A 12,454-nucleotide genomic window follows, 5' to 3' on the forward strand; every position below is an offset into this window, starting at 1 on the left:
TCTTTGCCCCTTTAAATGACTTAAATGTACAGTATTCAAACACAAGCTTCTTAATAATTATCTACATGTTTAAAAGCATAAGTTGAATATCATCTATTGATATTATATTCATGTTCAAGATCTATTTAATAAGATCATTCAGTAGGTGATGCCCCTACTTATTTTCATTCAATAGTTAAAATAGTAATGTGGTTGATTAGTCCAATTATTTTTCTTTCTTTTGTTAAATATGCCATTTAAGGATAGCATGGCTGATGGACTAATTGCTCCAATTGTAGAGAGGGAGATCCAGAGAAACAGAGAGAATGAAGTAGTCATCTGGAGACTGTTTCTAAGCCCAGAAATTTAGGACCATTACATGTAAGGAATACTTAAATGATAAACAAGGTATTTGTGGTGTGTGATTGTTTAATGATGTTATTGAATGCGGAAATTAGATCCATGTCAAATGTGGTTTTAAAGAAGATTCTTGGAGCAGGGGAGACTTTTAAAATATGTTTATCTTCTAAATAAATGAATACACTGTCATGTTGCATTGATTCTCATGATGTGCCAGACAGGCTTCCAGTTTCTTAGCTTTTTTGTTTCCTGCGATTATCAACCTCTGTCACCTTTAATGCGTACATTTGTAGTTTAAACAAAACTGGTATATGTTGCTAGAAACATGTATTTAAACAGAGTTTAAACATACAACCACTCAAATGTAGAAACAAATCAGATTAATGTAGAATAAAACATTGATATACTGAATCAATATTAAGCTCCTGACCAAGAAACATGGTTGTCTGGCTCCAGCTTAGCCTGAAATGACACAAACGTCTAAGTACGTTTTCATCTGTGTGGACTTGGAATATTGGCACAAGGCAGTGCCCATCAAATACCACAATGGCTGGGCACCAGTGCTTCTACCTCAACTCAGACTGCAAATGCACATACTCTGGTGCCAGTGGTTGGGAATACTAATACCTCATACAGCTTAGCAACCACTAGCTGCTGTCCTGAAACATACTAAGATGAGTCCAAACCACCATGCCTCCAAAAAAATGTTTTCTCTGTGCAGTAAATGCCAATTAGTTTTTCACTCATTCACATCAAGCACATTGGTCCCAGGGTTTAAAGCTGACCCTGGTATTACGAAGACTGACTTATTACATGATGCACCAGCTTCAGTGCAGCCCATTTCAAAAGACTTTAAGTTTAGTGAAAATGCTTCAGGTTTCTGTGCACTCACTGTTCTCAAATACATGAAAATACATACAGTATAAAATGTGCCTCCATGCCATGCCGTGACAAAAATGTCCTAATTAGTAATCCCATCATATTTAAATTCCCACAGCATTCAAGAAATACAAAAACAAGTATATTCTTATAGATCAACTAATAGAAGCCTGACAAGGGCAGAGGACTATTTGCTTGTTTTTTTAGCTTGAATTTGTCAGGTGCTCTGTAAAATTGCTGTTAACGGCTCAGGATCTGGATGTTTGACTTTTTTGCCTCTTGCCAGTATTTCTGTCCAGGGAGAGTGGCAAGCAGCTGCTTGTATCCACGCGGGATACAGCTTCTGTGTTCAGGGTTCACTAGTTTCAAAGATTAAGGAGTTCCATTTACTTTGTTAGTGCTTTAAACCTGGCTGAGAGATCTCTAGCACTGTCACCCTTTTAGCAATGCTTGCTCTAAGATAACTAGGAAAATGATTTGGATTGACAGAACAAACACTCAGAGCTGATAACGGGAAACTGAAAATAAATGTGAAACCCAGAGAGTTTGGTGGATAAGCATCAACAGACTACAGTATATTTCCTCTGGAAACGTATATGAGAACTTACTCAGAATATATGTAGTACAGTACAGTATGTGCAGTATTACTCAGTTTTTCAGATGAAATCCTTCTTTTGCCTCTTCTTGCTATTTTTCATCAGTCCATCTATGAATCCTTATGTAGTCATCATATAGTGTTGTTTTTGTATAGTTATTTGAAATTTAATTTGGTGATAGATACATTCTAAGATTTGATACTATTAGTTTCAGATTAAATATAACCACAATTGATCAGGAGATGGATCCCTTGATCAATTATGGCTTTATTTCCCAATAAAAAATGACTAGATTCAAGAATGTCAAACAGCAAAGAATATATAAAACACAACAGATTTTAATAAGAGAGGCATTAAAGCCACAGATATAATAGAGGATGATGAATCATCTCAGCATTGAGCATCCTTTAACCTATTAACTTCACTGAAACTGTCAAGGCCTACATTTTTGCCAGCATTGTAAAACTTTTATTTTTTCTTATATCATCAAATTTGTTTCACATTATTTAATGGCAAAGCACATGCAGTTTAGCATGTTCCAGTAACATCAACTTCAGAAGGTCCCAACACTTTGCTCACTAGTCTTGAACTAATGAGCTGCAGCAGATGATATTTGGTTTTGACTACATCCTCATCAGTCACCACCCAACCTTCTGTGGCTAGAGAGATTTCTCAGGTGTCTATTCAAACAGCCACTCAATAAGTGAGGTGGAGCTGTGTGACTCTTAAGGGATTTCATACACTGTAATAGCATCTGAGCACTCTATATTATAATTTATACTATATAAATTATTTTCTTATTCCCTCAAATACTGCCATTTTTCCCTCTTCAACTCCAATGTAAATCTAACCCTCTTCCTACAGCCCAAAACCTGATGAATTAAAGAGGTACTATAGGTGTGTGTTTTATCAATGAAACTATCTTAATGCATTTGCACATACTGTATATTAAAAAATCAACCAATATAAATCCAAAATATTTTAGGAGGAATTCCCGTGAATCAGGGGGTCTTCAATTTAAATTCACTATTAACATTCAGGGGAAATAAATTACTGAAACACTACATTCAGTTTGCTGTTGTGGAATCAGGAATTTATATTGTATCAATAAAAACTGGTCACTGCACCAAGTCAATGGCTTGCATTGTTTTCTTTGTTTTGTCAGTCAAGATAATATTTGTTGCCACTGTGAGTATCACCTGTGATTTTTCAGAAATAAAAATTCTCTTCATGGTTGCATTAAGAAAAGAGAGAGAGAAAAAGAAACTTGGCACTGAAGCGGTTAGAAGACATTTTGTTCAACCAGACTATTTACAAGCAGCAGCAAGGTATCTGTTTCCTGTCATCTCCATCATATATCTCAGGGCAGAGAGATCGGAGCCCAATTACAGCCTGATATCTAATCAATAGGCAGCTTATTCCTAGAGCAGGAAGTAAAGGAGTAGGCCCCTGGGAGCCAGAGTTCAAATTACTCCACTGTCAATTCTAGATAGCAACTAATGATAGGAATATACATATATCCTGTGTGAAGGGGAGAGGGGCTGGAGAGGGCCTGAAGGGGACAGTTTCTTCCATTAAAACAAAGAAATAAGTACATGTCCTGAATAAAATAGTAAGTAACATCTTGCTAACATTGAAGCAATTTTTAATATTAAATTTGGTTTAATACAACCTTTAAAAAAGTTGGTAACATTTTATTTTAATGTTGCTGCATAAAGTCTTTGTAATGTCTTCATAAATGCTACACAAGACATTATGATCACACACATAATGCTTTATAGGTACATGCACAAATGACATACCATGTACATAAGAACACACATTACATCATTTGTTTAAGCCTCATTTCTAGAGCTTGGAATGATGCATTGTCACAGTCTCCTCTTTGAAGAGTTTAAAAGCGTAGATAGACTGTAACAATAACAATGGCACAGCCACAATTACAAAGACATGCAATGGTGTTTATTAAGAGGAACTGTGTTCCCAAAGTTCACACCCAAAAAACTAAGTGAAAAATATAACCTAACCAGGAAAAAAAAAACAACACAAAGCTATAGTACAATAATATATCAATTAATTGCTGTAAAAAAAATAGATTGTTGTAGGCAACTCTTATTCAGTCCACAACCACCTTTCTCCTATCTCTCCCTCCTATCTTGAAGTGCTCCTTTTCTAGGTTAAACTCCTCCCCCTAGAATATTCCAATATAAAGCAAAAAATAATTTTACAAAATAATCAGAGTTCTGATAAACACATTTCTACATTAAGTACACAACTAAACAATTAACATATTATAACATATTATAAAAATAAAATATCATACTCCTTTTATGTACATAATTATTGTTTAAGAAAATACTACCCCCTCTTAATGGTATCTTCTTACAAATCAATCCACACATGCGCAACCCTGAAACAGGCACTACTAAGCCAGCCCCTGTTGCCATGCCAAAGTTTGGGTCCTACAGGTTGCTTGTGAAACCATTTTGCCGGTGAGAAAACCAAACAAAGTATTTATTTGAAACACGTGAGTTGATCACCAATTTGGTTAATTTCACTTCTAAAACAAAGGAAAACAGGTGTTTGGTATGAATTTATGTTTAATTTTGATAATATGGGAACAACCTTACTTTACTCTGTGTGTGCACCCACAGAACAAGCATAGCTATCCACGGAATTCCAGACTAGTTTGTTTACATTGGAAACCAGAGTTATCTCCTATGTTTAGATAGTGAAATGTTTGCGAATGTGTGTGTATGTGTTCATGTGGATACCTCACTAGTGCCAGGTGATCTGGAAAAAGAGTCTCGCGTCACATGCATGCTAAAATGATTGTGCAGCAACATTCAAATAATGTGTTGCTGAAAAGTTTAAGTGATGTAATTTAAGACAATATAATACACGTCTCTTCTTTTATACTAAAACTTTAAACAAACGTAAAACATGGTCATGTCCTCCAGTGGTATTCCTGCTGGATCATCATACAAGATGCCAGGCTCCTCAACCAACTCCTAAATGATAAATCACTTGGTTTTAGTCCATAGGTTTATGTTGAATTGCAAATACTGTTTTAATGCAGCCATTTTTTCCAGGTAAGTAACATTTTTTTTTACATTTCATTCAACATTATTATTTTTCATTTTTATGTAGTAAGCAGCTGTGCTTATGTGAGATTGATATCAATTATGTATCACAGTCCAGTTTGTTAATAATAATAATTGCTTACACTTATATAGCGCTTTTCTCAACACTCCACTCAAAGCACTTTACAGGTAATGGGGACTCCCCTTCACCACCACCAATGTGCAGCATCCACCTGGATGATGCGACGGCAGCCATAGTGCACCAGAACGCTCACCACACATCAGCTATCAGTAGGCAATTCATAGAGGGGGATTATTAGGAGGCATGGGAAATTTGGCCAGGACTTCGGGGTCACACCCCTACTCTTTTTGAGAAACGCCCTGGGATTTTTAATGACCACAGAGAGTCAGGACCTCGGTTTTACGTCTCATCCGAAAGACAATGCCTGTTTACAGTATAGTGTCCCCATCACTATACTGGGGCATTAGGACCCACATGGACCACAGGGTGAGCGCCCCCTGCTGGCCCCACTAACACCTCTTCCAGCAGCAACCCTAGTTTTTCCCCAGGAGGTCTCCCATCCAGGTACTGACCAGGCTCACACCTGCTGAGCTTCAGTGGGTTACCAGTTGTGAGTTGCAGGGTGCAGGGTGCTTGTTCTTTTATAATAGACAATTATTTTATAATAGACTTTTTATAATAGACCACAACTAAGAAAACTTAACTTTCCTTTTATTTAAGTACAGTATTTTATGCAGGAGGCATTAATATCAAAGGAAAAGGAAAATGCACATTAATATAACTCCTGGTTTACAAATTATTTATGTATTATCAGCATTAATTTTTTTGGGAACAGTATAAAATATTGCATTTATTTTAAAATAGAATTATACTTCAATACAAAATAATATAGAGCTCCATTTCACCTACTTTATTTTATTTTTAATATTTATATTATAATTTTTCAATTGAATAAAACTTCAATCCAAAACAGAAGTAAGAGAATGTGGAGAAAACAGGAATACACAGTTGAAAGTGTATATCTGGAAGCAAAAAAAAATAATAGTTCCAATCAATGAATAGCTGAGACGTTCTAACTTCTGATAATAGAAAAACCCTAACAGAATGCAAAAAATGTGTGGTTGCAATAGTATATAGAATTAAAGTGTTCCTTGAGAGTAGGTATGTGAATTGTCCAAGTTTGTAAGACCTTTTTCAAGTACATGTACTGTAGATGGTTCATAGATTTTCCAGCTGTTGTTTTCCCGGTGTGATTCATTTTCATGTCTTCCGTGTTCTACAGTATATACAGTATAATATAAATCTTGTCCTGTAGTGTTAATAAAAAAGCATTTTGAAAAAGTCTTTAGTTTTTTTTATTCCTTCCCATAGGATTTCCTTCCTGCTGTTCAAGAATAAGCTTTCCGGTGGCCTCTTCTAATACGTCACTTCCACTCTCACACTGCCCATACGTATTTCTCTCTGACTCCTGGTGGTAAGAAATGGTCCTGATTATATCTGTTAGTGATTATATCTAGGTCTTTGGTTCAGCCTATTTACTAAATGCATTACAGATAAGTACACTATTGTGGGCATTTATTATTGTTGTTAGTATGTTATATTTCTGTGAGCCATCACTTGAATAATGTTGCAGATTTTTTCCTTATTTTTTCCATCTGATCTTGCTTGAACATATTTTTAGAACTTAAAGATGTGATACTTAAAAGTGCAATTAATTCTCCTATGAAATAAGTAAACGTATTCAGATAAAAAATACATTTGCACAATATTAATGTGTGTATATGCTGTGCTACATTATTTATCATTAGTGTTTTTAAGGTTACTTTTGCACAACTAGCCTTTTACATCATACAAAAATTACCATTTTCTCTGAATATTTTATGGTGGAAGGACTAAATTATTTAGGAATATCACACATGTATAAATGCATTTCTTGATCTTACAGGTTTAACTACTGTATATTCCTTTAAAATAGTACAACTTCATATTGTTCCTTAAAGGAACATATCAGCTATAAATTACATTAATTAATTAGTTAATTATTTGATTGCATAAAGCTGAAAATTTAATTAACTATTTGTTTATTTAGGAAAAAAGCAGGTATCATAACTGTAAAGCATGACTAATGAATCAGTTGTTTCTAATTCTATGGGGTACTCTTTGATTAATGGTCGAAACTATCTTAATATAAGGTTCATGAGTCAATTTTTAAAAAAACAGGGACGCATAATTAAACAGTAGCATAATCAGATATTTTGTAGAAAGATTGCATGCAAACAATTATAGAAAGTATGAAGTTCAATAATTTATTTTAATGAAGTTAGAGCACAACAGTTATAACAAATGTACCATATATTATAATGACAAAGCAGAAAGTGTTAGTATGAAAGACATTGTCTGAAATTACCTGATGGTTAATATACACACTTTGTTTTATATAAAATTATATATAAATTATGATAACTTTATGTAAAGACTACTCTTATCATTCATTTTTAGACACTGTTAGGTGGCTTTACAAATGGAGGTTAGTTCCTGTAAGAGATTAATATAGTGTATATCAGTAACATCACATTTTAAAAGCTATTTTATCTCTTCTCTTCTTCCTGAGGTATATTTGAGTTTGTAGTTGTCATTCATAACTTCAGTTGATGTTGTTTCTGGGAAAGACTTGAAAAAATATTATTTTATGCTAAAATATTTAGTAAATTGAATTTCTTTTAATTTCTAAAGCAACCGAATTAAGTCTGCAAACACATTGTGATCTTTATACAGAAAGACACAGACACGATTAGATTAGATATTATTATATAAACAGTGAGTTACAAAGGCTTCATGGTTGCCACAATAAAACTCTAATAGTAATTCTATAATAGTAATATTCTAATAGTAATTTTATAACCTCTATCAGTTCCATTTTGAAGGATTATTTATGTACATTTCTACTTTTCTGGGAGACATTATTTAAAAGAAAAAGTTTTAAAAAACATTTGGGTAGGCCTTTCATGAATGTTTTTTTATCAGTTTTGTTGTATTTTTTTTTAAATGAGATTCAGCAACTACACTACACAGATGCAATATTGCACAAAACAGCAAGATTTACCTGAAAAAATAAATTAGTTTCTAATCTTAGTTACAATAAGTACAATAAACCAGTGACGTGGCTTAAATCAAAGCAATTTAAAGCATATATTTATATGTACCTAATGTGTATACACTATAAGCATATTCCTTATGGTAAATGGTACACGTTTCTTAATTATATACACTTTCAGACTCCATATTATGGAGCAGTCCTAATTAGAAAGCAAAAGGCAAAATCTATGACATTCCATTTTCCTTCAGTGTCCTCTCTTGACTCTCTCTTTAAGGCCTACTATTATTGCGTTTTAGAAACTGGAACTACTGCAATTGTGTTTTATGTCTTCTCGTCATCTTGCAGAATGGTAAAAGGCCTCACAGGGTGCAAGTTTTATTTTGGTCTGAAAGAGACTGAGTTGAGATCTTTCTTGACCAGAAGGTCTGATGTGAAACTGATAGTATTTTTTTCATCAAACACAGGGTTGCAGAGGAGCCAAAGCCTATTCCAGCAAGCAATGGGCAAAAGGCCAGTTACATCCTGGACAGGACACATGACACACACAGACACAAACACATGCACAGTCACACCAGGGTCAGTTCTTGCAGAAGCCAATTGATCTACCGAAATGTCTATAGACTGTAGGAGGAAACCTGAAGCACCTGGACATACAAATGTCACACAGATAGAACCCTAGGAATATATATTCATGTACATATATTATTTATACTTAGGCTCTGCCAACACCCTCCCAACCATGATGACCCTATATTGGTTAAAGTGGTTAGAGAAAATGGATAGATGTCATGTACATGAGTTAAGAATCTTTTGAGAAAAACAAATATTAATCAAATTAATGAAATATTAAAACACTTCTGCTTACACCAGAAGAAGGCTCCACAGCATAAATGTTGTGTTTTCTTTCTTCTCTTTCCAGCATGTAATAAACCTATATCTTGTTCCTTTGCAGCTTACTCATGCTGATGCAGCTACCTACCTAAATTAATAAAATTAGTCATATTGTAGGGATTTCAATAAAACTTCTATTGCATAGTAGCTCACTGTATTTTTATGGCAGTGGAGGAGATATACAGTATATGTTGTTATAGTTACTGTAATTATTTACAGCAATGATTGAAGCTGAATAGCTTTACTGAAACATCTACTGTAAATTGTTTCTTTTACTAAACACATTAGGAGTTTTCAGATGGCATTTAAAGTAAAATGTGTTTAAAAACAAGAAAATTCAACAGGTGAGACAAATTCAGCAAATAAAAAGCATTAGCTTAGTGTTAAGAAAACATTTTTATTCTGGGGTATTAGGAATTGGAAGGCATTGGAATCCCTAAGCACGCAGATTTATCTTATACTGTATTTGCCCCAAATCTTACAAGGCTGCATACTGTAGACAGCATTTGCGACTTGTGACAACCCCTTGTAGTTTATTTCATAGTGCAGAAAAATCTAAAATACCACCACAACCAAAAAGCAAAACAAAAGAGTAAGATCTTCTTTGAGCTTCTACATGAATTTCTTCTTTAAGCCTTTTTCTAACTCAGCCAAGGAGCCAGACTGCTTAGTGGCTACAGACAACAGATTCACAAAACAGTTGCTCTTTCTGAGGATCTTGATAAAAATAAGCACTTCCCAAAATTCACTAAACTCAGAAAACTCACTGATTCCTTCAGTCCACAGTCAGTCCTTCTTCCTCTCCTGTAGACAATGCACAAAGAAGTTCTGCCCCCAGCTCTCAGTCCTTTGTGTTTTGCCCTTTACCCTTTGACCTTTGACATTTGCCATTTTGCCTTCAGATGGCAGACATCCCCTAACGGACCCAGGGAGCCTCTTCTTACAGATTTCTCAACAGTCACCTGACCAATTCTTGCAACTGGTCAGGTGACTGACAGCAGAAGCTAATTCCCCTTTAGGATTCTGGAGAATGTGGTCTTGACAGGGCTGTGCTCTCACAACTTGAATAAAACTATTGACTGGTTTTGAGTAAGCCAGCTAGCATCTTAACATCTTTACCCTGGGTTTCTAAGAGTGCAGAAAGCAATTTTTTACCATAGTTTAATTTCTAAAGTATCACTGTTCTGCATGTGTGCATGCTAAGGTTGGCTATTCACAAAGCACCATATAATTTAGGCAAATCCTAGTCTTTATTTTTTAGTATTTAGTATTTTTCTCTAGAGTTTTCTATTCCTCTCAAATCCATTTAAAGTCAGTCTAAAGAGAGTATTGTGCTTTAGAATGCCTGTTCCTGCCAGAAATCTAATTGCGTTGTGGCATTCCAAATGGATTGCGGTTCAGGCACTGTGCTGTGGTTTGGATATGAATACTCTACTTCAGAATAAGTACTTAGGTATGTGTAGATTAAAAGTGGGTCTTCTCTACTTTTGATAACTTCTTTGGGAAAAAGTAGCTAATCCTTCCAAAGGCCATTCAGTAACCTCACAGAGAATATGTATCTTTGTCAGAGGCAGTTGTCCACATTGACTTGAATGCCAGTAAAATTACATAAAAGACCTTTTAAAGCTCTGTAAAACATTTTTAATGATCCTTTTTATTGTTATGGTCCTTTCTATTATAGATTAAAAAAAACATCGGCAAAAGACACTTTAAAATTACATTAAAAAATAAAATTCATATGTGTTATTTCTAAATAAAATACTTGGCACTTATTTGGGCAATAGTACTACAATCACAAGCAATATAAAGTGACTACACAATTTTGATGTCAGTGAGACCAGGCTTCATAGACTAAATTATTTTGCATGTTTAAATACGTTTCCACACCTCCTCCGAGAATCTTATTCTCATTTGTCTCTGTGACAAATAAATCTGCTTCTAAACATAATACAACCCTCCCTGCCAGCACATGAGAACTGTGTTTAGAAAGCCCCAGTTGCATTGGTTTGATGTGTCTGTGTCGTATATGATGATAAATTTCATACAGGTGTCACATCCTCTGCAGCAGGTGAGAATTGATGGGATTCAGTAGGGTGATCCATCACTGCAGGCAGGTGGGATGGTATTGGAATTTCGGAAATCTGTTCCCAATCACACCTACTGCTGGATGACTCAGTAACGACCCTGTTTGTGAGATGTTACTGGAAATCAATGTGAAACACTCAAGGTCAATGTACTGTTAGAAAACTCCTTAAGCTCTGATGGATAGATCACGCTTATGGAGAATAAATGTGAGAATAAATTGACAGTTCCAGATCCAGGAATTTTGGTCGAAGTTAAAGGAACAGCTCTGTAGAACAATTTGCAGAACAACCCTTTTAAGGGCAGACCTACAAGTGCCAATATGGGTATGAACCTATAGTATATCAGAGATCTAGTAGAAGTGTTAGCAGCCTACTGTTTCTTTTTCTTATGGATTACCTGTAACTCTCCCTGTACTTGCCTTGCTGGCAGCAATTCAGTATAATTGTTAAAAAATATTCATAGTTACACAACAGATTTGTTCCTATTTTTCTATGGTTTTGTGATGCAGAATACAGAATATACAGTCATGAGACTCTGCACTTCAGATTAAGTGAAAATACCGCTGTTCATGATAATGGGGCTCTAAACATCAAGACAAGGCTTTCAGGCCTTTATAATATCTATTGCTTTTATTTGGAAATATTTTCTTCGTTTGTTTTGTCGAGAAAGGTCACAGTTTTGATAGCAAGACAAAGTATGAAATGCAACAATATAGTAATAATTTTATTTCATGTACCAATGTAGCAGTCTGTGTACACAAATATAAAGTAAAAGTTAAAAACAAGTGTGTGATACTTTGGTTTGTTTTATTTTCCACAAAGCTATTCTTTTCTTAATAACTCAAACTACAATTTTAGTCAATTTAACAGACAGTGCTAAATTACATACTAAAATAAAAATGTTAGATGATATTAGAGTGGGATAAGATAAATAAATATAGAAAGCCATACTTAAAACACTTTGAAATAATTGTAGCACTTGTACATTTCAAAGAATCACTTTCAGAGGAATGACTTTTCAGAGGCATCGCTTTTCCAATTTTTCCTTTTTAACAAAATAAGGATTATTAAAACCTGAGAGCAAAATGTCTATGGTTGATGGAAAAACAACATTTGTTTTTTAATACTTTGTGAATGATTCTGCCAGTAATTTAACTTTTATATTGTGTAAATTTAGTCCAGTTGTTGGATTTTACAACATGCAAGGAATTTGTGAATGGTAACCCTCTTATTAAGTAAGCAAGTCTAAGGTGGTTATGAGAACTATTGTCCCATTGTGTACTAAGGCTGAATAAACATCTGGATACCAAAGACATATAAGTCCTGTTCTTATTTTTATATATAATGTTAACCTCCAAACATGCATCATTGTCAGTTAAATTTACTCTATCCCATGATTAATGGACGAAACTCTGAACTTATCAATCATGGTATGGGACTTCATTACTGCTTATTATGGTCAT

The 12,454-nt window shown here is 34.5% G+C and overlaps 1 long non-coding RNA gene across 1 annotated transcript; it reads left to right on the forward strand.

Moving 5' to 3' along the window:
- The first annotated feature begins 4,288 nt into the window (after positions 1 to 4,288).
- LOC107079992 (uncharacterized) lies at positions 4,289 to 8,913 on the forward strand. The gene is made up of 3 exons (XR_001480878.2): positions 4,289 to 4,341; positions 6,291 to 6,393; positions 8,481 to 8,913. It is a non-coding gene; the product is annotated as an uncharacterized lncRNA (long non-coding RNA).
- The last annotated feature ends 3,541 nt before the right edge of the window (positions 8,914 to 12,454 follow it).

This window comes from Lepisosteus oculatus, chromosome 20 (genome assembly GCF_040954835.1).
Source record: "Lepisosteus oculatus isolate fLepOcu1 chromosome 20, fLepOcu1.hap2, whole genome shotgun sequence".
NCBI lineage: Eukaryota > Metazoa > Chordata > Actinopteri > Semionotiformes > Lepisosteidae > Lepisosteus > Lepisosteus oculatus.